Here is a 26245-nt window from a genome sequence, read left to right on the forward strand (position 1 = left end):
TGGACAGTCATAATAGGCTCTCAATTATTAAAACTCATATTTACACCTGGAAGCATTCACACCTTGCAAATGGCCTCATGGCCATACAGTATACACCCCCAATCATTACAAGCTGCAGAGACAGATTGACATTTATACTCAAACTTACTGCTGTGTTGTTCCTATATACAACCTACTACAATCAGAAAATGTTCTACATTTCTTTATGATAGGGCCCAACTAAAGATCTATAATAGGATCTGAATAAAATGGCCGATATGAGATTTTGTTCAAAGCGCACCAAGATATTGCACCCTTTCGTCCTTCAAGCTAAATGTTGCAGGCCAGTGAAAATGTTACTGATGTCATCCCATGTTAGGTTGATACAGAAGAAATTACTTATCTTCGGTAATGCCCTAACAGGTAGAGAATATTTAGCCTCAACTACCTTTGAATTATCCCCAGGCATCAGACCGGATCTGGAACATTTTCTGGCAGTACCCCTGCACACAAGTAGGGAGCGGCGTTCAGCTCTGCATGGCGTCGCCCGCCCCAGAAGTGAACTGTGTGGTACCTATATAGGCACTACATCAGCACGCTGACGTACATTACTTCACAACTTCCCACGCACGGAGCCTTGATGCGCACTGACCACTGGCGTGATACACCAAGTCCCTTGAAAGGGAGTTCCCTACTCAGTAATTGTTTTGCAAAGTCCGAAAGGAATCTGTGGCTAGACATATCTAGTAGTCTCTACCAGATATGCATTACATAAGGAAAGTAACTTGTTAACCTGATAGAGACTTCTAGCTGCAGATTCCTTACTATACAATAGATACTCGAGCAATACCTCCTCGGAGGTGGAATGTGAAACCGGGACGCCACATGCTACAGCAGTGGTTGCAGCCTTGACTCTGGTAGAGTTAGCCTGTACATAGCAGATCTTAATGCACTAGACAATCTATTAAGAGAATGTTCTCTTCTGTACAGACTTCCTTTTGTTGCTCCCGCATAGCCCATAAAGTGTTGCATCGTCCACTCTGAATTCTCTCATGCAGTCAGAGAACAACACTCTTTTTGGAGTCAGACTTTGGAGTCTCCTTTCCTCTTTAGAGGGACGAGATGAAGCAAAGAAAGTGGTCAGGGTGATGCTTTGGCCCACATGGAAGTAAATCACAACCTTTGGAAGGATTGAGGCACATGTCCGGAGAACCAGCTTGCCTCAATAGAAAGGTCTAAAGAGGGTGTGACAAAAGTACTTGTAATCCGGTGACCCCCCTGTGAGAAAGTGCCATCTTTCTTGCATGGTATGCCCCCACTTTTTGCTAAATTTCTGAATGTACTTCGATTGAGTGTACCTTGGGTTCCTGCCAATCAGGTGCCCAGGGCCTATGTTCCTTCCTTAAACCACACAAACTCCAAATTGGCAAACCCTAGCCACATGTCAGCCCCTAGTAAATGGTACCCTAGGTACCCAGGGCCTTGTGGCCAGGGGAGGCCTCTAAGGGCTGCAGCACTCATTGTGCCACCCTCAGAGGCCCTGTACCCTTACACACACACTGCCCTTGCAGGCTGAGTGTCTGGGTGCAGGACAAAACAAAGTCGACATGGCACACATCACTGTGTACCATGCCCATCACCTACACTGCCAAGGCATATGTCAGCCACCCCTCTAGCTGGGTGCATTACGCCTATGGTGTGGGCACAGGAGCAGGAGCCCTGTGCCCCTACAGTACCCGGGTCCATTCCTGGGCACTGTAAGTGCAGTGCTGTCATTTAAGAGTACATGGTGCTGAGAGCTTGTCAAACACGAGCTCCACAGCACCATATTGGCAACACTGAAGCCTGGGAAGTTTGGTGTCAAACTTCTCAGCACATTGAACCCACACTGATGACAGTGTAGGATTTAATGTACTAAGCACCCCAGAGGGCATCTTAGAGATGCCCCCTTACAGCTAACTTACAATCCACGTCTGCTCTGAGGCTGCCCAGGCTGCCACACAGCAGACACGTTGCTGGACCCCTGGGTGGGAGAGCTCCTGCTCTCCCGGGCCTGCAACAATGCACATCCTGGGTGAGGTGAGAAATCTCCTCCCCCAGGATGAGCAAAGGGAAGCTTCAAAGGCAGGCCGCCATTTGGAGTTTCCCCAGGCCACTGCAACCCCCCACTCTGGCGGGAAGCTTGGCCGGAAACCCCATACAAGGACAGGGGATGTGCCAGCCTGCCCACCCCACCCCTCAGGTGGGGGAGGCGAGGTGAAGCACATCTCCGGGCTCTCGCCATCTTGAAGATGGGAGGCCCTACCCTATCAGGATTAGGCTACTGCCCCCCTCCCACAGGAGAGAGGCAGGATAGGGGGTGTACCCACCCCAGGACAAGGACCCATTGGTCCCTGGCCTTCACCTACCTGTAACGCCCCTAAATTTAGTATTTAGGGGCACCCTGAACCTTCCTTCCTCCCGTTCCAGATAGAAAACTACAAGAAGAGCAAGAACAACAAGGACCTGCCCTGCAGCTGCTAAAAAGAGAAGAAGACACCAACTGCTTTGGCCCCAGCCCTACCGGCCTGTCGACTCTCGAGCCTGCACCAGCGCGGCATCTCTCGTGGCCAGCAACCTCACCAACCCCGGAGGACCTGGCTACCTTTTGGCTCTAAGCCCCTGGGACTTGGCTCTACTCAAGAAACCTATTTTTAACCCCTGGCAGCAGCCCGGAACCGCGGACCCAACACACTCTGCACCAGCCAAGCCTGGCCAGTGCCGGAGTGGACAAAGACCCTGAGGACGACCCCACGGCGACTGTGACCCCGAGTCCGGCACCCAAGGACCCCCCTCGACATCCCGGAAGAAGCCTGCAGCCTCAGAACCGAGTGCCACCCCAACCGCGATCAACCAGAGGGTAAGATTTCCGACATCAAAAGGCACCCCTGCACCCGGCGCCCTGCGGCCCCCTGTGCCCAATCCTGGGGTACCCACCTAACCTACAACTACCCAACTTACCTCTCGAAGTGGTGGTGGCACCTGAAGCATCCTCGTCCCCGAGCCTGCAGCCTTTTTCCAAACCGGAACATTCCCATTGATTTCCATTGAGCGCCCGACGGCTCAAAAGCACCCTGCACCCAGCCGCCCGAGTGGCCCTGGCAGTGCACTCTACACTAACCTACTTCCCCACTTGCCCTGAGTAAGTGACCAGGAGCCCAGCTCCCACAGCCGCGTGGCTTGCCAGACAGCAGCCACCAACCAAGGCCCCCCTATCCCTCATAGGATAACATTGGGCCTAACTCTCTCTGCACCCGGCCGTCCTGAAACCGCTGAGGGTGAACCAACTGTACCTACCTGACACTGGGGGACCCCCGAGTCTATGCCCGGAATTTCAACTCTGCCAGTCGAGTACTTACCCTTAAACCGCTAACTTCATTTTCCTCATAGGGTAACATTGACTGGCTTTTTCTTCAAAAATCTTCTAAGTGTGAACTTTTCAAAACTGCAAATATTCACCAAAAATCAGCCAAGTGACAAAAACGAATTTACTCACCTGCTCCTAGGTGAGCTCCCAGTGCTGGATCTTGGTGCCCAGCCCTGACCCTGAAAAGTGTCCACAACTATACTTACCTCTAACTCATTTTTCTCCCATAGGAAACCATTGTCTGCTTTTCTGTGAAATTTCTTCTAAGTGTCTATTTTTGCAAATTTGAAATATTCTTTTAAAATCGTACCATTTCTGCAAACGAAATTACTTACCTGTTTTTGATAAGGACCCCAGTCCTGGGTCTAGGTACCCAGTCCTGGATTACTAAAGTAACGATAAAGTACTCTACCTGCAATTTGAATTTCTTGCCATAGAGATCCAATGAATGTTTTCTTTGAAATATTTTCTAAGTGCTAACTTTTGAAATAGCTAAATATTATTTAAAAATCATTACAGTTATTAAGTCGACTTTCATCACTTGATTCTGAATACTGACCCAAGGCTGGATCTAGGAGCCAGACCTGGAATTCCAAAAGTAATCTGAAAAGTAATTTATTACAAATAACCTGAATTTACCATTGAGCTCAATGCATTGTTATGTTTAGGAAATAGGATTGTTTATTGCAACCAACTGTGACTGTTTACATAAATTTATTGCTTAAGACAAAAGTATTTATATTCAACCTCTCATTCTGAGAAAGTATATTTTTACCCCCTTTGTGGTTCTAAAAATAAAACAAGCATATATTTTATATATATAAACCATTGGCCTAGAGTTCAGTTATTGAGTGTGTGAAACCATTTGTTGACTGAGTGTGTACAATAAATGCTTTACACTGTCCTCTGGTACTGCCTTACTGCTCGACCAAGCTACCACTTTTGAGAGTAAGGTCATACCTAACTTTGACCTCTATCAGCCTCTGGGGGACTGTGGACTCTGTACACCCTGTACCTATTAGGGAACAGTATATACAGAGCCACTTTCTCACACCCCCTAGCCGATGTTATGGCCACCAAGAACGCAGTTTTTAAAGTCAAGAGCCTAAGATTGTGCCTGTGAGGCGGCTCGAATGGAGTACACATGAGAAATATGAGAACCAAACTGAGGTCCCCCTGAGGCACTATTAATGGCGTGTGGGGGAAACATGCTGCATGCCTATAAGGACATTGCCCACTTTGGGTGAATTAAAGAGAGTAGGCTCAGCCAACTGAAAAATGCAGAGATGGCAGTAAAGTAAACCTCAACTGTACCCAGAGAAAAGCCCTGCTGGGCAAAGGCTAATCCAAACAATAGAACTGGAAAGTATAATGCAAGCAACAGAACTTGAGATAGGGATGCAGAAAGAGAGGGGGGTGGAGGGGGGTCAATGTTGTGGGAAGCATACCATGACACAAACGTGTCCCATAGGCAGGTGTATACTGGCTTGGCGGAGGGCGAAGAGATCTAACCAAGGCTCTCCCCACTGCTGAAAGAGACCCTATACCTCCTCCAGGTGGAGAAGTTATTTGTGATACGCTAGGCATCTGTAGCTGAGTTTGTCTGCTCTGGTTTTCACACAGCCCACCATGAATTTAGCCTCAAGGAAAATGCACTGATATTCTAGCTATGTCCAGAGACGCTGGGCCAATTGAAATAGGGTCAATGACTTTGCCCTGTTTGTTGCAATACCACATGGCAGTGGTGTTGTCCGTGAACACCTGCACCAGTCCTTCCCTTGATTAAAGGTGAAAAAGCTTTCAGTGCCAAGCGAATCACCAGGAGTTCCAACAGGTTGATGTGGTACTCTGACTCCGCCAGAGGCCTCTGATCTCCAACTTTCCCAGAGGCCTGCCCCAGCCCAGGAGTGAAGAGTTTGTCACTACAGTCCGCTCCGGTTGGGGAAGTGAGAGAAGTCTACCACTGATCCAATTTCGGTTTGTTAGCCACAACTGCAGATCTTTTGGGTTCCCCTTTGAAATCGGTACCATGTCAGAGAGATTTATCGGATTATGTGCCCACTGGGACTTCAGTTCCGCCTGCAGAGTCATATATGCCATCGGTTATGAATAGCATGCAGGAGGCCAGGAGGACTAACAGCCTCAGAGTCGGTTTCACCGAAAACCAGGATAGAGGCTGAAACATCAGAATCATACCCTGAATATCCTGGACTCGTTACTCTAGAGGATAGGCCCGAAACTGAACTGTGTCCAGAACGGCTCTGATGAAAAGGAGCATCTGAGATGGAATCAAGTGTGACTTTGGCAAGTTGATAGTGAAACCCAGCGAATGCAGAAGGATTGCCGTAGTTTGAAGGTGGGATCAGATTGCCTGCGGTGAACCAGCCTTCAACAGCCTATTGTTGAGGTAGGGGATAACTGGAATCCCAACCTCCGTACATGAGCTGTAGCCACCGTCATCACTTTTGCGAACACCAGAGGGATGCTGGTAAGGCCTGAAGGGAGCTTGGCAAGCTGAAAGTTCTCTTGGCCCACCGTCAACCTTGGGTAACGTCTGTGGGCAGGAAGGTCCGGGATGTGGACATATGCGTCCTTCAACTCCAACGCTACCGTCCAGTCTCCCGGGTCGAGGGAAGACAGGATTAGGCGAGTACGAGTATTTTGAATATCTTTCCTCAAGAAAAGGTTGAGGAGGAACAGATCTAGGAGATGATTAAGCACTCTGTCCTCCTTGGCACCAGAAAGTAGCCGGAATAACAACCAAGACCTACTTCTGATGCAGGCACCCTCTCAATGGCTTCCTTGGCCAAGAGAGCCTTCACTTCTTGACGGAGCAAGGAGAGATGGTCCTAAGTCAGCTGATCGTACAGGGGTAGCACTGGTGGTGGGGTAGTTAAAAGGGGAGGAAACCTCTTTGGATGATCTGGGGAAGTCAGAGCTCTGAGGTTACAGACCACCAGTGGGGCAGGTGATGGTATAGCCTGCTTCACACTGGATGCCAATGAAATTCGGAGGGCAAAATAAAGTGTCTTAAAGGCAGCAGCTGCCAGGGGTGTGGTGTACTAACTTAAGCACTGGCTGCCTGTCCCACTCTGTGGGACCCACGTCCTGGGCCCCAAAAATGCTGGGAAGCTTGTTGGCTGTGGTGACTGGGAGGGTAATGGCACAGTTGCAGACCCCTCCCATGGCCACGAAATGGACCGATTGGAATTGGTGAGGGGCCACAGACAAGCCAAAGGACCTGGACGTAGCTCTTCTGTCCTTAAAGCGCTCCAGCGCTGAATCAGTTTTCTCTCCAAAGAGGCGAAAGCCATCAAAGGCATGTCCATGAGAAAAGACTGAACACCATGTGAAAAACCAGTTCTCAGCCAGCTGTTGTGCCACAAAGTCACTGACTAGGAAATTGCTCTGCCCAGAGAGTTGGTTGTGTCAACATGGCCAGACTGGTAAACGAAGGGTGGGGGTGGGGTGGGGTAAATCACTGAGAAGCTCCAACGCTGCTGCTTTTATTATGGGAGGCAATATTGCAGCCCCCAGTAACAAAACCGGCCCCCGCAGTTTCGGCCCATCTGGAAAACACCAGTTATCCGCTGCAGCCAGTCCGGCCCTACGTGTCAAGCTCACACCTGGCCAAGTAGGACTTGGGCCTCCTCTGAGACCATAGCCACCACTTTCACAATAGAGTACCATATCAATAGGAAAAACAACCCAAACGGCACGCCGTATTCACTGACCGCAATGCTAGGCTGGCGGAAGACAACATTCTCTTGCCAAAGGTGCCCAGTTGGATCCCCCATCCGGTGGAGTGGTAGGGAACGTGCCTGGGTTAATCCTGGACGTGGAAACTTGGACCACCAAGCTCTCTGGGGTAGGGTGCTGGGTCAGGAAACTGGGATCCCCAGGGGTATGGTAAATCTGGCAGTAATTGTCCTATGCACAGGAGCCCCTGTGCAGGGCTTGGACAAGGCCCCCAAGTAGGAAATCTATAAGGGCTTAATTTAATGGGAGAAGGGGTTCAGAAGGAGACTGCCAGCTGAAGCACCTCTTTTGAGACATTTCCCCTGATTGCCACTGTGGGCAATTGAAGGTCCAAAACATCAGCTGGCCTACGCACCACCATCACTAAAGAGGTACCTTCATCTGTAGCTACGGTAGGACGACAGATCAGGGTAGTGTCAGGCGAGGTGTCTAGCCCATTGTCTCCTGTTCTTATTCTTCATCGAACTGTTAATCATAAGGGTCCGTAGACCCCTTCAATTGGTTTCTCTCTTGTTCCCCAGTTTCATGTCAGAGTAAGGGAGGTCTTGGTCTCACCAACGTCCCCGCTCTGGCTCTAGCAAGGGAGCAGACCCAGGTTCAGGTTCCACCGACTTGCAGGGCCTGGACTACGGATGTCATTAGACATCGATCTCTACGACTTCTTGGCCTTCTTGCGTTTTTGGGACTTACCGGTCTTCTTGTGTTTTTGGGACTTACCGACTTCCCTGACAATTTTGATAGCGACGATAACTGTTGGGGCAGGTTCTGCGAACGGTCCCATTACCTTCACAAACAGGACCTGAAGAGTCACAGAGTCAACAAGCGGGGGCAGCGAGGAGCTTGACGGGGCGCTCCCATAGTGCCTTGGGGTGTAAGGCACAGCAGTCCTCGGAGTCGTGGTCCCGCTCCAAACGCCACAAACACACCAAGCAGGGTTATGGGTCAGCGCTATCTGGCACAGAAAGTGTAGAACTGATGTCAGCGCATCAAGGTGGCACCTATATCGGTACCGCGCACGTCACTACCGGCATGGACGACTCCACGTGGAGCCGAATGACGCCACCTTCCAGCACGCAGGGGTAGTGCTTGAAACTTTTCCTCTATTAGATAGTATGGTTATGCAGGACAGGGAAACGTGTAGTTTCTTACCTGTCGGTGCAGTTTTGCAGCTTGAAGACTTTCTAGATTCACTATGCTGTGCATTATTCCGCCATCTAGTGGTTGGGTCCGGAATTGTTGTCTTTTCCACTTTTTTTTCTCCGTGGCCCAGGCAGGCGTCGGCATACCACCATTTGGTGTCCTTTATGACGACGCGCTTCCTCCAGAAACTCCCACCTTTGGTCGTCATCTTCGGATTCTTTTTTTCTTGTCTTGTGTTACTGTTTCTCTTCTTTAAACTCTTAAAGTCGTATTCCTGTTTTTAATCCTCTTCCTTCTTTCTCATCTTTCTAGCGGAGGAGGGTGGGATCGCTAGTGAATCCTGAAAGTCTTCAGGCTGCAAAACTACACCGACAGGTAAGAAACTATACGTTTTGAGGCGTGAATCTTTCTGGATTCACTATGCTGTGCATAGACTTTGTAGCGGTTTGTTGTTATTGTGGTGGCTGGGTGGAAGATGAGCTCTGGTTACTGAATATGTGTTGTAAGACCTTTTGTCCCACTTGCGCTTCCTTGTTCATCTGAATATCTACACAGTAGTGCTTAGTGAACGTGTGCACTGAAGACCATGTTGCAGCTTGGCAGATGTCTTGGATAGGTGATTGCGCTAGAAACTCAATTGTTGCTCCTTTCTTCCTTGTTGAGTGAGCATAAGCTGCTCCTTCGAACTGTTGGCCTGCTTGTTTGTGGCAGAGTTGTATGGCTTGTGCAGTTCACCGTGCAATGGTATTTTTGGTAACTGGTCATCACAAAAAACTGCTTGCAAAGGATACAAAGAACTACTTTGTCTTTCTGCACTCCTTTGTCCTCTCTATATAGTGAATTACCGCCCTTCTGGTGTCCACTGTGTGTAGCGCCCTTTCTGTAGTTGAGGTAGGTTTTTGGAAAAAACTTTGTATTTGAATTGTCTGATTGATGTGGAACTCCTTTGGCATGAAATGTGGGTCTGTTCTAATTACAATCCTATCATTGTGTATTTGTAGGTAGGGCTCTTGAAGTGTTAGCGCTTGCAATTTACTCACTCTTCGTAGCGATGTGATAGCTACTGAGAAGGCTATTTTTAGCTTGAGCATGTGCAGTGTAGCTTTATGCATAGGCTCAAATGGTGCCTTCATAAACTGAGTTAAAACTACGTTGAGGTTCCATGCTGGTGCTGGCATTCTGCTTGGAGGTGCGATTTTTTTTGCCCCTTCCAGAAATCTTTTTACTACTTGGGAGGTGAAGAAACTTTTTCCTGTTTCTCCCCTTGTGTAAGCCACAATCGCCGCTAAGTGCACCCTTAGGGATGTGTAGCTTAGTTTATTTTGTAGTAGATGCATTAAGTATTTTAATACTTTCGATTCCCTTGTAATTTTCCTTTGTAGTTTCTCTCTAATGCACCATTCGGAGAATCTCCTCCACTTTGCTACTTCGCACTTTCTTGTGGTAGGTCTCCTTGCCTTCCTGAGCACCCATTGTGCTTGCTGGAAGTTTGAGGTGTGCAAATTCTAGGTCTTCAGGAGCCATGCTGCCAGGCTGAGGGTCTATGGCTCCGGGTGTAGCACCCTTCCGTCCTGCATTGTTAACAGGTCCCTTCTCCTTGGTAATCTGTGTGCTAGTGTTTGCGTCATTTCTACTATTTGTGAAAACCAGGACTGTCTAGCCCACTGCGGTGCTGTTCGTATCAGCGTCATGTTGCTGATCCTGCATTAGTTGAGTACCCTGTGTATCAGTGGAATCGGGGGGAGCGTAGGCAAATGTCTTTGACCAACTTATCCATAGCGCATTCCCTTGGGACTGATGGCCTGGTTGTCTGGATGCGAAGTGTTGGCATTTTGCATTTAGGTGTGTTGCAAACAGGTCTATTTGCGGTGTACACCATTTCCTGAATAGCTTCTCTATTTCCTGTTGGTTGAGCTCCCATTCGTGGGATGCTGACGTCTGCCTGCTGAGTCTGTCTGCTTCCACATTGTCCTTCCCTGGAAGATGTATTGCTAGTAGGTCAATTCTTAGTTGAATGGCCCATCTCCATATTTCCTGTGTTAGCCTTGATAGTGCTACTGATTGCGTTCCTCCTTGATTGTTGATGTAGAACATGGTGGTAGTGTTGTCTGTTTGGATCAACACCCTGTTTACACACAGCTCCTTCTGAAAGGCTTTTAAGGCTAGGAACACTGTTTTTAGCTCTAGGTAGTTCATGTGTTTGACCGCATCCTGCTGCGACCATAACCCCCCTCACCTTGAGCCTGTTCATGTGTGCACCCCACCCCATTTGGGAGGCGTCTGTCGTGATGGTCACTGTTGGAGTTTGTTGTGTGAATGATTTCCCCAGTGATATGTTTTCCTTGTTCCACCACGCTATTTCCTGATGAACTACGTGTGTGACAACCACTAGATCTTTCCAACTTCCTGTTGCCTGTGACCATTGCTGCTGTATCCATTTTTGGAATGGTCTCATGTGCAGGCGAATATTTGAGCCAGGGGTATGCATGATTCCATCAACCCATTAGTTTGCTCACTGTCCTCACGGTCAGAGTTTGCCACTTGTGGTAAGGATGTGTCTCCTTCAGTATTGCCAAAGTTCTCTTTGTGCTGGGAAACCCCTTGCCCTGTATGGTCTTGATCTCTGCCCCTAAGACTATCTTCACCTGGTCTGGTTCTATTGAAGACTTTCCCCAATGGATTGAGAAACCCAGTCGGATTAGCGTTTTTATGACCTGCTGGATGTGTTGCTCGCATTGCCTGTAAGAGCTTGCTTTTACGAGCCAGTCGTCGAGGTAGGGGTATACATGTATCCCTTGCCTTCTTAGGTGCGCTGCTACAGCTGCTAGGCATTTTGTATAACACCCTTGGTGCGGATTTAAGTCCGAATGCTAGTACTGTGAACTGGTAGTGGGTTTGTGTTTTTTGTTGATGGGGATGTGTAGGTACGCGTCCTTTAAGTCAATAGTTGCCATGTAATCCCCCTCTTCTATTTGTGGTATTACTTCTTGCAGAATCTTTATGAATTTATGAACTTGTTTAAGAACCTTAGATCTAGAATGGGGCCTAGCATTTCATCCACTTTTGGTACGGGGAAGTATGTGGAGTAAACCCCCTTGTTTCTCTCCTTGTACGGCACTCGCTCTATTGCCTCCTTGCTGAGCAGTTCCTGCGCTTCTAGTAGCAAGAGTGAAAGTTACTTTGCTGAGTGCACCCTGTTGCTTGGTCTCTTGTTTGGAGGCTGTTTTTCTAGCTATATACAGTAGCCGTATTGTATGATGTTTATTATCCATTTGTCCGTTGTGAGCGTCTTCCATTCCTAGAGGAAGACCCTTATTCTGCCTCCTACTGGTGCTATATGTTTGAGGAACTGTTTGTTTTGTAAAATCAGGTTTTGGTTTAGTCTTATGCTTTGATACCCCCCTAGAGGTGGTGTTAGGGTGGGCGTTTGCCTTACGGCAAAGTCACTTGGAGATGGGTTGTTGCCCTCCTCTCCGTGCCTGTCCTGGTCCGTTGCTGTTATTATTGAATCAGTTGGCACTGATCCCTGAATGTATGCAGGGTCCATTGAGGAGTGCTTGTACTTCTTTTCTGTCCTCGGGGTTACTGATTTACATACAGCTGGCTCCCTGAAAGCCTCCTTGCACTGGTCCAGCACACTAGGGAGCATGGGCAGGAACTGACCCCTTGTTGGTTGAGGTAACAGAGTTTCCAGGAGAAAACACGTCTTGGGCTTCTCCTCCTCCAATTTTACTCTATATGTCTCTGCAGCCTTTTTAACCACCATATTATAGAACCCTATATCATCTGGCGGTGAAGGCCTCGAAGGGTTTGTGTCTATTCCTTCTTCAGGCAATTCGGCGTCGAGGTCATGCCACTCCAGGTCTTGCGCCCCCGAGGACGTTGAGTCATGGTAGGTTTGCTGATCCTCCTCGCCTTCGCCCTCGAAGTAATACAGGGCCTCTTCCTCCTGTTCCTAGACAGGTTCAGGCATTTTTGGCGGTTCAAGGTATTAGTCGCCCCTTTCGACTTCGGCCGCGGGCTTTGGCAGGATGGTGTACTGGCTCATCTTTTCGTCAAAGTCCTTTTTTCGGTGCAGGATGCTTGCCATTTCGGCCTCGAGCCTCCTTTTCTTCCTATCCATCTCGACAGCTTGTTCGGCGTCAAGAGTTTGAGCGCTTCGCTTCGAGGTTGACGTCTAAGTCGTTGTTCAACCTTCTTTTCTCTGCGTCATCCTTCGACGACCTTGATTTTTCGTGGGTTTTTGCCATCTGGGAGTCCTTTTCAAGGGATCCGCTGGGCTGCTTGTCCTTGGGTGCAGTTGCTTTCGCCGAGTGTTTCGACAGCAATGCTCCTTTCGAATACTTTGCTTCACTCTTACAAGTGTCGGTCGAGTGTCTGTGGGTCAGCGACTCTTACCTCCTTCGAAATTTTCTTTTGGACTTCGACGACAGTGAAGTCCTCCGGTCCTTCGGCGATGTTGTCCTCCTCTCCACTGGAGAGGCCCAAGTCTCAGAGCGATGGAGGTGGCCCGGGCCCGTGCCCCTGCCCCTGCATGGTGTAGTTCGCCCTTCTCTGCCTCTCTCTTACTCTGAGGGTCTTGGGTGTGAATGCCGAGCATGTGTTTCAGTCCTCGCTGTTGTGGTCAAGTGGCAGGCAGAGGTTGCAGACTGGATGCTGGTCCTTCTGAACCTATTTGTGGTGGCAATTGGTGCAAAACTTGAAAGGTGTTTTGTCCATCACGACAATCAGGAGGCTCCCTGTGTGCGCATTTTCCGTTGAACGTCGAGATCTCGGGTGAAAACCTTCGCCTTCGTCGTCCCGGTTACCTGACCTGTAGTCGGGTGTGTTGAAATCTGTGATTTTCTGCTATTTTCGGCGATTCTCACTTCAAATCTCTGGAACTCTTCTGTAACGATCAAGACCCAATGACAGAAAAAAGAATCTGAAGATGGCGACCAAAAGTGGGAGCGTGTCGACGTCACAAAGGACACCAAATGGTGGTATATCCACGCCCACCTGGGCCAAGAAAAAAAAAAAAGACTACAATTCAGGATCCAACCACTAGATGGCGGAATAATGCACAGCATAGTGAATCCAGAAAGATTCACACTGCAAAACCTAACTTTCAAAGTAAACAATTATCAAAATTGATCAAGTTACAAATTCCATTTTAGAGGCCCCAAAATGCTCAAATTTGTTATTGTCCTTATCCCACCATCTCTTTCTTGCTGGCTTAGGTCTCTCCCCTTGTATCTACCCACACAAGATTATTGCTGTTCCAAAACGGCCTCCCCAGGCTTAAGAAAGAGAAAGACAAAGGGACCCAGCAAACCTGGGTTAATCATTGGACCCTCAATTTAATTGCCAATTCACATAATATTTCCAGACCCTATCGAGGCTTCAGGGGTCACAGGCTATGTCAATCTGACTTATTAGCTTGATGTTTTTGGAGCAGTCACTAAAAAGCGGTGCATTTGCCAATATCAGTTTGCGTGGTAGTGTTTCATGCTCCACACCCATAGGTTAATGCCTACTACTGGTAACAATGAGGTAGATTCAGTTTAAGAAAAGGACAAAAACTCAAGATTAAAAAAGGGAAATCACACTATTAACAGATTGCTACCTGAACATTGGGACATGAGATCTTTTTTTATCACTGCTGCTTTTCAGCAAACCATCTCAAGCTAGAAAAAATTCTCTGAAGCAGCGGTTCCTAACTCTTACACCCCTAATGAAACATTACTGTAATCTGGGGACCCCCACAGTCATTATTGGAAACCGGGGAACACCAGACTAAGCAATTTCTATGATTTGAACTTTAAAATAATACACACAAACAAGTATACAGCAAACTTGCTCAAATATTGAAAATATTGAAAAATGTTGCTTAATTCACGTTTTAATTTTAGCTTCTTTACATGTATACACTTTATTTTAATTTAATTTCCAAAAACAGTTGCTGTCTGCCTGGTAGTCCTTGTGGATCCCCAGGGGTCCTCAGACCACAGCTTAATAGCCGCTGCTCTAAACCATCACAATGTAAACATATTGTGACTATTTATCATTTTCTGCACCTCTAAACTATGCTTTCCTGAAGAGTATTTTCATGACACTATTTTTGGTTTGGTGCTGTCAGATTATATCTGATTAGTAAATGGAAAATAATTAAGTAGATTCCTTCACCTTTAATTGTTTGATACATTATAAGCAGAGTGTATGAGTTAGTATACATGTCCTGTGCATCATAGCTAGCTAAAGTGACTTGGAGAAGGCATTTGACTCTCTTCGTTGGGACTATATGAACTACGTGTTGCAGCGCTGTGGGACAGGACCACGGTGGAATCGGTGGATACATTCTTTACGCTGCGCCAACCGCTCAAGTCAATGCATCTCTGTGGCAAGGTTGGTCCACAGGGGCATTGTAGGAAAGTGGGTTTCTGTTGCAGTACCACTCCCCCCCCCCCCCCCCATTTTTTGCCAGACTACTGATGCACTTTTTCTTGGTGTGCCCTGGGTCCCTGCCAAGCAAGTTCCAAGGGCCTGTGTTCTTTCTCCAAAACTAACCCAATTGGCATCTCTAGCCACAGGTCAGCCCCCGGTAAATGGTACCACAGGTTCCCAGGACACTGTGACCAGGAAAGACCTCTAAGGGCTGCAGCACTTATTGTGCCACCCTTAGAGGCCCTGTACCTTTACACACACACAGCCCTTGCAGGCTGCGTGTTTTGGTGCAGAACAAAGTAAAGAATCGACATGGCACAAATCCCTGTGTGCCATGCCTACAACCCACTGCCCTGGCATAGATCAGTCACCTCTCTAGCTGGGTGCCCTATGCCTGTGGTGAGGGTAAGGTGCATGAGCCCTGTACCCCTACCGTGTCTAAGTCCATTCTTAAGAAGACATGGCTTGGCAGTTCGGGCTGGAATGTTCCCATGAGGCACAGGGTCAGAATGATTTGCATATGGCCATGTCTGAACTGGGGTGGCGGAGTGAGCTAAAGAATGATGATGGATTAAACCCAGATCAGTTGACTGGGGGTGAGTGCTTGATTTGCTCAAGCGCTCCGTCCATCATACCCTTTGGTATCGCTAAGTCCATTCTTAGGCATTTTAAGTGCAGTGCTGCCATTAAGAGTATATGGTGCTGGGAGCTTGTCATTACGAACTCCACAGCACCATAATGGCTACACTGAAAACTGAAGTTCATTATCAAACTTCTCAGCACATTAAACCCACAATGATGCCAGTGTGGGATTTAATGAAAAATGCACACAGAGGGCATCTCAGAGATGCCCCCTGAAAAACAACCAGCTTCTGGTGAGTTCCCTGACTGGTACACACCAGCCTGCCACCACGAGACATGTTTTCAGGACCCCTAGGGTGGGAGCCTACGATCCCTGAGCCCAGAAACAAAGTGTTCACACCTCCCCCAGGTTAGGAAGAGCCATCCGTGGCAGGGGTGCTTCAAAGGCCTGGCAGCCTTTGTAATGCGACCCCCAGACTCTCCTGCTATCAGGAGCAGGCCCCCTTCCTGTCTCCCCTCCCTTTCGGCGCTAAGACAGGCGGGAAAAACTAGTCAGCCCAGGAGGTGTGCCCACCTCTGCCAACTCCACCCCTCAGGTGGGGGAGATGAGGTGAAGCCCACTCTCCAGTGCTCGCCATCTTGCAGATGGCAGGCACTCCCCAATCAAGACTAGGGATTGTGCTCACTCCCCCACGTGGGGTGAGCACACCAAGGGTGTAGTCACCCTAAGGTCAGTAGCCCATTGGCTACTGACTTCAAGACCCCTAAAACGCACCCTAAATACAGTATTTAGGGGGCAGCCCTGAACCAAGAAGGCAGATCCAGCCTACCTACAAGAAGAAAAGAAGGACAAAGAGACGTGCAGAGCTAACAAGAGGACGACGCCCACTGACTTGGACCCAGTCCTACAGGCCTGTCTCCCTTCGAACCTGCTCCTGCGAAATCTCGGCATGTCCAGCAGCCAGCAACCTCACAAAACCCTGGAGGACCTGCCTGCCTTCACTTCCCAGACTGTTTCTCCCGTGAACACTGGATGTGTTAAACTGCAGCTTCTGGTGCCAGCCAGAGACCGCGAATTCAGCCCACTCTGCACCCCCCCAAACCCGGCCCGAGCTTGAGTGGAAAAACACCACGAGAAGGTCCCCCCAGCGATCCAGACCCGAGATCCGGCGACCCCTGGCCTGCCTCAAGCCTCCAGGCGACGCCTGCAGCCTCAATCCAGAGGACCGCCGCTATCGCAAGCAGAGCCATTAAGAAAATCCGACGTCCAAAGGCACCCCTGCACCCAACGACCTTGTGTGCCCAAACCAACGGTGCCTAACCAACCCACGACATCCCAACTTAACCCTCGAAGTGGTGGTCTCACCCAGAAGATCCTCGTCCCCGAGCCTGCAGTGTTTCTTTGTCCTGAAAGTTCTCCATTGAAAGCAACATGGCACTCGACCTCAAAACAGCACCGTGCACCCAGACATCCTAGTGCCGCTGAGTGTGCACCTTTGGTGCTACTTTGGTCCCCAACTTGTCCTGAGCTTAACACTAGGAGCTTTGCTCCCACAACCCGGTGGCCTGCTTGCCAGCAGTCACCAACCGTAGGCCCCCTATCCCTCATTGGATAACATTGGGCCTCAACACTCAGCACCCGGCCGCCCTAGTGCCGCTGAGGGTACAACAACAGTGCATCACTGACCCTAGGAGACCCCCGAGTCTAACCCCAGAAGGATTAGTTACTTACCTGTAATCCTAGATCTCTTCCAGGGGTATCCTCATCAAAGTCATAACCACTAGAATATTCCCGCCCATGCGCGGGACCCCGGAAACACAATCATATATGTGAAAACATACATCTCCATATATATATATATATGGAATATGCTACTTACCAGTATGCATCTGTTCTTGGCAAGTAGAGCTGCAGAGCCACACACTTAGGATAGTAGATCGCCATCTGGTGTTGGGCTCGGATGCTTGCAGGTTGTTGTTGTCTTCGGAAGAAGTCTTTGGTCACGAGATAGGTGACTCCTCCCTTGGACGACAGTGCGCATGGGCATCAACTCCATCGTTAGATTGTTTTTCGCCATGATGGGAAATGATGGAGTTTGTAGAAAAGAGAGATGTCCATGTGTGATGTCTAAGTAAGACAATGCTGGAACAGATACAGGTCCCGGGGAGTGGGTGGGCGTGTGTGGCTCTGCAGCTCTACATGCCAAGAACAGATGCATACTGGTTAGTAGCATATTCCGTTCGAGGCATATGAGCAGCAGATCACACACTTAGGATAGACTATATAGCAGTATCTCCCCTAGTGGTGGTCACCTGTATCGGTTGCAGCAGCTTGAAATAAGGTTTTATGGACAGCGTGACCCACAGAAGCTTGTTGCTTTGCTTGCACGTCAACACAATAGTGTTTAGTGAAGGTGTGTGTTGTAGACCATGTGGCTGCCTTACAAATATCTTCTAAGGGAATATTTCCTAAGAATGCCATGGAAGCCCCTATTTTGCATGTGGAATGCGCTCTAGGGGGAACCGTTAGTGTGCGTTTAGCCTTGTGGTAGCATATTTGGATACATTTAACTATCCACCCAGCTATCCCCGACTTGGAAATGGGGCTGCCTTTATGTGGTGGAGAGAAAGCAACAAACAATTGTTTTGTTTTGCGGAATGATTTGGTTCTGTCAATGTAGTAAAGAAGGGCTCTTTTAACGTCTAAGGTATGAAGAGCTCTTTCAGCTACCGAGTCTGGATTTGGGAAGAACACTGGTAACTCTACTGATTGGTTAAGATGGAACGGAGATGTGACTTTTGGAAGGAATTTCGGATTTGTTCTAAGAACCACTTTGTTACGGTGCAATTGTAAGAATGGTTCTTGTATGGTTAAAGCCTGGATTTCACTCACCCTTCTGAGGGATTTGATAGCGATAAGGAAAGCCACTTTCCATGTGAGGAACTGTAGTTCGCATTTATGCAGAGGTTCAAATGGGGGTCCCATGAGCCTTGTAAGAACAATATTTAGATTCCACAGTGGAGAAGGTGGTAATCTGGGAGGAATAATCCTTTTAAGTCCTTCTACGAAGGCTTTGATCGCAGGTACTCTAAAGAGTGACAAGTGTTCTCGATTTTGTAAGTAGGCTGCTAATGCTGCTAGGTGGAGACGTATGGATGAGTATGCCAAATTACATCTTTGCAAGTGCAGTAAGTAGCAAATGATGTCCTGGATGGATGCATCCAGTGGGTTTATATGATTGTTAGTGCAGTAAATGGTTAATCTCTTCCATTTTGCCGCATAGCAGGCTATAGTGGTAGGTCTTCTGGCCTCCTTCATAATATTCATGCAGTCTGGTGGCAGGTTGAGGTAACCGAACTCTAGGACTTCAGGAGCCAGATCCAGTTGACCTGGATTTGGGTGTCTGATTTCTCCATGGTTCTGGGTTAATAGGGACACGGAGAGATGCAGTTTTTGGTGTGGAACTAGCAAGAGTTCCAGTAGTGTTGGGAACCACGGCTGACATGCCCATGTGGGAGCTACTAGGATCAGTTTGCGAGACTGTTGCCTGAGCTTGCGTACCACTAATGGAATGAGTGGGAGAGGCGGAAAAGCGTACGCAAATCTGCCTGACCAGTTCATCCATATCGCATTGCCCTTTGACTCCGGTGGGGAAACCTGGCGGCGAAGATTGGGCATTTTGCGTTTTCTTGTGTGGCGAACAGATCTATGTCTGGTTGGCCCCATTGTTGGAAAAAGGGCAGTAGGACTTGGGGATGTAGTTCCCATTCATGGATCTGTTGAGTTTGTCGACTTAACAGATCGGCAATTTGATTGTGAACCCCTGGAAGGTGTTCTGCAAGTAGGTATATGTTCTGGGGAAAGGCCCATCTCCAAATGTTCTTTGCGAGCTGGGACAGCTGGAGAGAATGTGTGCCTCCTTGTTTTTGTATGTAATAAATGGCTGTCATGTTGTCTGTCCGGATGAGGACAGATTTGTTCTGGAGATGTAGTTGGAATGATTTTAGTGCTAGGAACACTGCTAGCAGCTCCAAGTAATTGATATGGAGCACTTTCTGTTGAGTGGTCCATTTGCCCTGAGTGGTGTGGCCAAGGAGATGGGCTCCCCATCCTGTGAGCAATGTGTCCGTTGTCAGCACTATCTGTGGAAGAGGATCTAGGAACGGCCGCCCTTTGGACAGGTTTGTTATGTTCCACCATTTCAGAGAGCGATGTGTGCGGCTGTCCACCAACACCAGATCTGTAAGCTGTCCGTGAGCCTGGTTCTACTGACGTGCTAGACATTCTTGCATGGGACGCATTTGAAGTCTTGCATAAGGCACAATGAAGATGCATGACACCATCATGCCTATGAGTTGCATGAACACTCTTGCTGGAAGAGTGTTGGATTTGAAATGTTGTGATAAGAGCTTGTATGTTGGCTATCCTGGCTGGGCTGGGCTGGGATATGCTAGGGCTGTGGAGGTGTTTATGGTGGCTCCTAGATACTAATGTATGTGAGAGGGTTGGAGATGAGATTTGGGATAGTTTATTGTGAATCCCAAGTTGTGTAAGATTTGGATGGTTTGGTAAGTGTGTAGAACACATTTGTTGAATGACTTGGCTTTTATTAGGTAGTCACCTAGATACGTGAAGACATGAATTTGTTGTCTTCTGAGATGTGCTGCTACTACTGCCAGACATTTCGTGAATGGGTGCGGTTGTTACCCCGAATGGAAGGACTGTAAACTGGTAGTGTTGTCCGTCCACCACAAACCTTAGATACTTCCTGTGGGCAGGATTTATGGTAATGTGGAAGTAGGCGTCCTTGAGATCTAGTGTGGCAAGGAAATCGCCTTGTTGCAGGAGTGGGAGCACCTGTTGAAGAGTGATCATATGGAAATGATCTGAGTTGATATGCAGATTTAGGGGTCTGAGGTCGAGTATCGGTCTTAAGAGTCCCGTCCTTCTTGGGGATTAGGAAGTAGAGTGAGTATACCCCTGTACCATGATGTTCTAAGGGAACTGGTTCTATTGAGTGTTTTTGAAGCAATGAGAGCACCTCTTGTTTGAGGAGCGTAAGATGGTCTGGTGACATGGAACGCTGTTTGGGCGGACTGTGTGTGTGGGGGGGGGGGGGGGGGGGGGGGGGGTAGTTGTGAGTTCCAGGCAGTAACCATACTGTATAATTGGTCTTACCCACTTGTCTGTTTTGATGGAGTTCCAGACAGAATGGTCTGGGGGGAGTGGAGGTAAGTCACTGTTTTGTGGCAGGGGAGGTACAAGTGTTATTACCTCGACCTTGCCCCTTGTTGTTGTTTCCTCTGTATCTGCCTCTAAAATATCCTCTACTGGGGGATGTTTGTGTAGCGGTTTTGAATGTAGAGGAGGTGTCAGCTCTCATTTTTTGGAGGCTCCTCTATAGAAGGAGCGCCGAAAGGAGCCACGTGGTTGGGGAGACTGTAATGCGCCCATGGACTTAGCCGTCTCTGTGTCCTTCTTCATTTTTTCAAGGGCAGTGTCTACTCCTGGCCCAAAGAGCTGTTCCTGGTTGAATGGCTGACTAAGTATGGTAGTTTGTACTTAAAGCCTGAAATGCGTAGCCAGGCATGTCGTCGAATGAGGACACTTGTGTTAATTGCTCTAGAGGCGGTGTCTGCGGCGTCAAGCGCACATTAAATTGCCGCATTTGAAATAAGTTTTGCCTCCTGGATATGGTCATTTGCCTGGGTTTTATATTGCTCTCGCAGATGTTGTAATAGAGTCTCTAATTGGTCGTAGTGGGCCATGTCATAGCGTGCTAGTAGGGCTTGGGTGTTGGCAATACGCCAATGATTAGCGGCTTGTGCTGCTACTCTTTTGCCAGAGGCTTCTAATAGTTTGGATTCTTTGTCGGGGTGGTGTATCTCCTGTGGTTTGGGAGTTGGAGGGTTTCCTAGCGTTGGAAACGACCAAAGAATCCAAAGGGAGTTGCCCTTTGATGCAATTAGGATCTTCAGGGGCAGGCCTATATTTTTCTATCCTTGGGTTAAGAACCCTGGCACGGACGGGGTCTTTAAATACTTCGGGGGCGTGTTTTATGACTCCTTTAATCATGGGTAGGATTTGTACAGACTTTTGAGATTGTTCAAAAGTGTCTAATAGGAAGTCTTCCTCTGGTGCGTCGGAGTGCATTGTGACGCCGTGGTAAAGTGCCCACTATTTAATAATTGGCCAAACCCTAGGTGATCGTCTGGAGGCGACTGTTTAGAGGTATATGGCGGAGGGTCAGGCATGTCTGGCAGAGGGAATGCCCAATCATCCACTGGTGAGGTGTCGGGATCCGTGAACGGATCATTAGGATCACCAGGATCACCCCCTCCCCCTAGGTCATCATCATCATCCTGTGGACGTGGTGTATGTGATGGAGAGGGTATAGGTAAGGGTGGTGTGCGCAGAGGGGGTGGGTTAGGAGGCAGTATAGGAGAGGAAGCAGGCATATGCCATGTTGCATAGTCCTTCCTGTTTATAGGAACTGGGGCAGGTGGTGTGTCCAGTTTCCGTTTTACATGGCACCGCGGTGACATGTCCAGTCTTTGAGTCGATATAAATCTTTTTCTGCCTTGGGTCAATGGGATCTGGATGAAAAAGTTCTTGTTCTTCAGGAACAGTCTTTGGTGCCGATGTTTTCGGTTCCGATCGAGGTTTTGGTTGATCGTGGAGTGTTTGGCTTTAGGAGGTGGATGAGAGTCCTTAACCGTTGGTTTCGGTACCGATGATGGTTTCGGACCCGGTCTCGGTTTCGGAGCCGAAGTTGTATCTGTAGGCTTGGGAACCTCCGGTGCCGGTTCATCTATTGGCCTTGGTGTTTTCGGGGCCGAAGGCGTCGGAGCCGATTTCGGTGCAGAGAGGTCTTTTGTCTTCGGTGCCGAAGGTGCCGGTTGGACAATAACGTGCGGTTTGCTTGGTCTCGAGCTACCGGAAGGCTGATCTTTCTTCCGAGCCGAGCCCGGAGGCGGGGCTTCTGAAGGATGATTTCGGTCTCAACTGGGGCCAGCAGGCGAAGTCTTGACCAATGCCTTTGGTGGAGTTGGGGCAGGGGCAGTAGTACTCACACGTTGCCCAGGAGGGATGGGGTCGTCTGAGTCGTCTGCTTCGGAAATGATTTGTAGATCTCCGAAATCTTCTTCTGGGACATCGGGCCTTCATCAAAGATGTCCTCTGGTTCCGGGCCTGTTCTCTGTGCCATGATGTGTCTTTGAGCCCTTCGATCTCGAATGTTCTTTTTGGATCGAAAGGATGCGCAGGCTGGACAGCTGGACTCGTCGTGTTCCAGTGATATGCACAGGTTGCAGACTTTGTGGTGGTCACTGTGCGGAAATTTTGCTCCACACTGGGGGCATTTTTTGAAAGGCGTCCTTTCCATGAGCCGTAGGCCTCACGGCGTGGATAGGCCCAGCGGCCCGCGTCGACGTCCGTAATCGAGCCGATGAAATCGATGTCAAGAATGAAGGTGCTTCGATGTTTTGTGTGAAGTTTTGCGCTTTGAAATTCATATTTCCAACCGGAGCGGAAAAGTTGCATCCGAACCCAATGGCGGAAAAAAACAATCCAACGATGGAGTTGATGCCCATGCACACAGTCGTCCAAGGGAGGAGTCATCTATCTCATGACCAAAGACTTCGTCCGAAGACAACAACAACCTGCAAGCATCCGAGCCCAACACCAGATGGCGATCTACTATCCTAAGTGTGTGGCTCTGCAGCTCATATGCCTCAAACACTATATTATATATATATATATATATATATATATATATATATATATATATATATATATATATATATATATCTCTCTCTCTCTCTCTCTCTCTCCTTGGCGGCAGAGCCACGCCGATACAAATTCAACATATACTTCCCAAGGAAATAATTGGCACGCACTCCCAATCTCTGGAATCAATATCCTCAATATTCTTTATTCAGCTTACAGCATTTACAATCCTTCGAGAGACAAACCAACGCGTTTCGCTATCCGCCGATAGCTTGGTCACGGTCCGTGACCAAGCTATCGGCGGATCGCGAAACGCACCGCGTGCCCACGTTACGCTAGATGGGCCATGTACGCACGATGCGCTTCGCGCACATGGAGGACATATGATGCACTTCGTTTTGAAAGGTAATATTTTAATTTTTCGTATATTTAATAAGCCATGCACAAATGGTGCCCTTCGGGCACCATTTGCACACGGGGTGGAGAGAGTGTGGATAATTTTTTTTTTTATTATTTTTTTTTTAAAGATTTTAGTGTATCTCATATCTAATAAGCCATGCACAATTGGTGCCCTGCGGGCACCAATTGCACACGGGGTCGAGAGAGTGTGGATATTTTTTTTTTTTTTTTAATTTTTTACCGTACGCGTACGGTAAGCGTAATCGGCGAAATTACCAAAAAAAAAAAAATTCCGTTTTTGGCCTTGGGGGATCTTTGGGGACTCCCTCAACATGGCTATGTGTGTGGGAGCTGTCTAAACAGCCCCTTTACATGTTTTTGGGATTTATATTTTAGAAATCACTCTCAGTGCGAGAGAGAAAATGGCGGCCGCCGCTTCCTGGTTTCGGCCGATTCGAATGTTTACTAAGATCTAAGAGCCAATCAGAATCGCGCTCGCGCATGCCACCGTACGCGTACGGTAAGCGTACCGTAAGCGCACCGTAAGCTGGCTCAGATATATATATTGATTTAAAGGCCATTTTCTCAGAATCTACTGAACAGATTTACACCAAACCTACAAAAGGCACTTCCTTGACCTGAGGACTACCTCTCTGCCAAATTTCTAGTAATTCTGTTCAGCCGTTCGGGCTGTAGCCCTGTCTAAAGGTCCTATGGAAAAATGCATGGGAAAAACGCGTTTTGGGACCCCCCTTTTATCTTAGCCCCCGCTTGACGAATCCCCCCGAGACTTTCAGGGTAGGAGCGGAGCGTAGCGCCCCACCTATTTTGAAAAATTCGCGAGGATTCGTCGACCGGCGCCAAAGTTATTCAAAATAGAATGTTGCGGATTTCCTATGGAAACGTGGTCCTAACTATAACTACCTACTGGCGACCGCCAGTAGGTAATATATATTTATATATATACATACACACACACACAATATAAAACGTAAATGCAGCCTTCCATACACTAAGAGCTGAGTAATGCTGTAAGGACTCCCTTGTACATTATAAACAATACCTTAAAAACGGGGTAGAACAAACAGCAAAGTATGTTTGAAAACTGTTTTAATGCTTAGCACAATCCCTCAGATAGGATTGAAAGCATTGACAGCTCACAGGTTGCATTGTAGAAACATAGCATAGAAAAGTCAACCCTTCGCAACACAGAAATAAACTGGCACCGTGCCTTTAAAGCAGCCATGACCCTAGCTTCCCATCATGCCTCAGGGGTGACAGGTCAGTTGTTCTTTGCGGTGACCCAAAGGCCAGGGCACAATGAGTTGACATTTTAAACGTTCCTTTGCCCGGGGAGGCGGGAGGTTTCCTTATGACTTTGATGAGGATACCCCTGGAAGAGAACTAGGATTACAGGTAAGTAATTAATCCTTCTCTTCCAGGGGATTCTCATCAATAGTCATAAGCACTAGAATAGTAAGCGCCATCCCTTCCACCTGCGGGTAAAAGGAAAAATCAATCAATCTCAGATAACCAAACTTGAAAACACAGATCTCTTATCATCTGAACAGATTTCTCAAGGAGGCTTGGCCTACTTGGGTATCTGCCCTGGTGTCGAATTCGAGACAGTAATGCCTCGTGAAAGTATGCACCAATTTCCAGGTTGCTGCCTTGCAAATCTCCGCCATAGGCACGTCATGCAAGAAAGCTACTGTAGCCGCTTTCACCCTAGTGGAATGTGCTTTAGGAGACAACAATAGGGGTTTGTTTGACAACTGGTAGGCCAATCTAATACAGGACACTATCCATCTTGAAATGGACAGTTTGGAAGCTGGAAAGCCCGTCCTCATGGCACCATAATTTAAAAACAATTGGTCTACTTACCTTATGGCCTTCGTTCCCGCCAAAGAGAACTTGAGCACCCTCTTAAGGTCTAAGGAGTGTAGAGACCTTTCCGCAGGAGTAGCCGGATTGGGAAAGAAGGAAGGGAGAGAAATTGTTTGTTTAACATGAAAATCAGACACAACCTTTGGCAAAAAGGAAGGATGAGTTCTTAAAACCACCCTGTTGTGGTGAAACACAGTATATGGTTCCTTGGCACATAGCGCTTGGATCTCACTTACTCTGCGCGCTGATGTTATTGCCACTAGAAAAGCGGCCTTCCATGTTAAGTGCGGCAGCATGGCCTTATGAATGGGCTCAAAAGGAGGACCCATCAATCTGGAAAGGACTAGATTCAACTCCCAAGGAGGAGAAGGAGGTCGAACAGGGGGATACACCTTCTTCAAACCCTGTAGGAAATCCTTGACCACCTGCAGTTGAAAAAAGGAAGGTTGGTTGGGGGACCTTCTGTAGGCCATGATGGCAGCCAAGTGCACCCCAATCTACGAGTACTTCAAACCTGCCTTGGCTAAGTAAAGGAGATAGGGAAGAATTACCTCTTCCTGCCCCATTGTAGGATTAAAATGATTATGTGCACACCACAAGTAGAATCTCTTCCACTTAAAGGCATATGACGCCCTCGTGGATGGTCTCTTTGCCTCTTTCAGGATGTGCATACAGTCCTGAGGTAGATTCAAGTGTCCATATTGCAGGACCTCAGGAGCCATGCTGCCAAGTTCAGTGAGGGAAGGTTGGGATGGAGAATTTTCCCGTCCATCTTGGTCAGAAGGTCCGATCTGTAAGGCAGCCTCTTGTGGGGGAGTACAGACATCTGCAATAGGTCTGGATACCACCACTGGCGAGGCCAGTCTGGATCTATCAAGATCATCGTCATGTAGAATCGGATGAGCTTGGACACCACCTTCGGGATGAGAGGCAGGGGAGGA

General features: G+C 48.2%; 1 protein-coding gene across 12 annotated transcripts in view; it reads right to left on the reverse strand.

The window, feature by feature from the left end:
- Positions 1–26245, reverse strand: part of ANKRD17 (ankyrin repeat domain 17) — a 1008651-nt gene that overhangs the window by 676025 nt on the left and 306381 nt on the right. The window lies entirely within an intron of this gene.

The sequence above is a fragment of the Triturus cristatus genome, chromosome 2_1 (genome assembly GCF_964204655.1).
Source record: "Triturus cristatus chromosome 2_1, aTriCri1.1, whole genome shotgun sequence".
NCBI classification, from domain to species: Eukaryota; Metazoa; Chordata; class Amphibia; order Caudata; family Salamandridae; genus Triturus; species Triturus cristatus.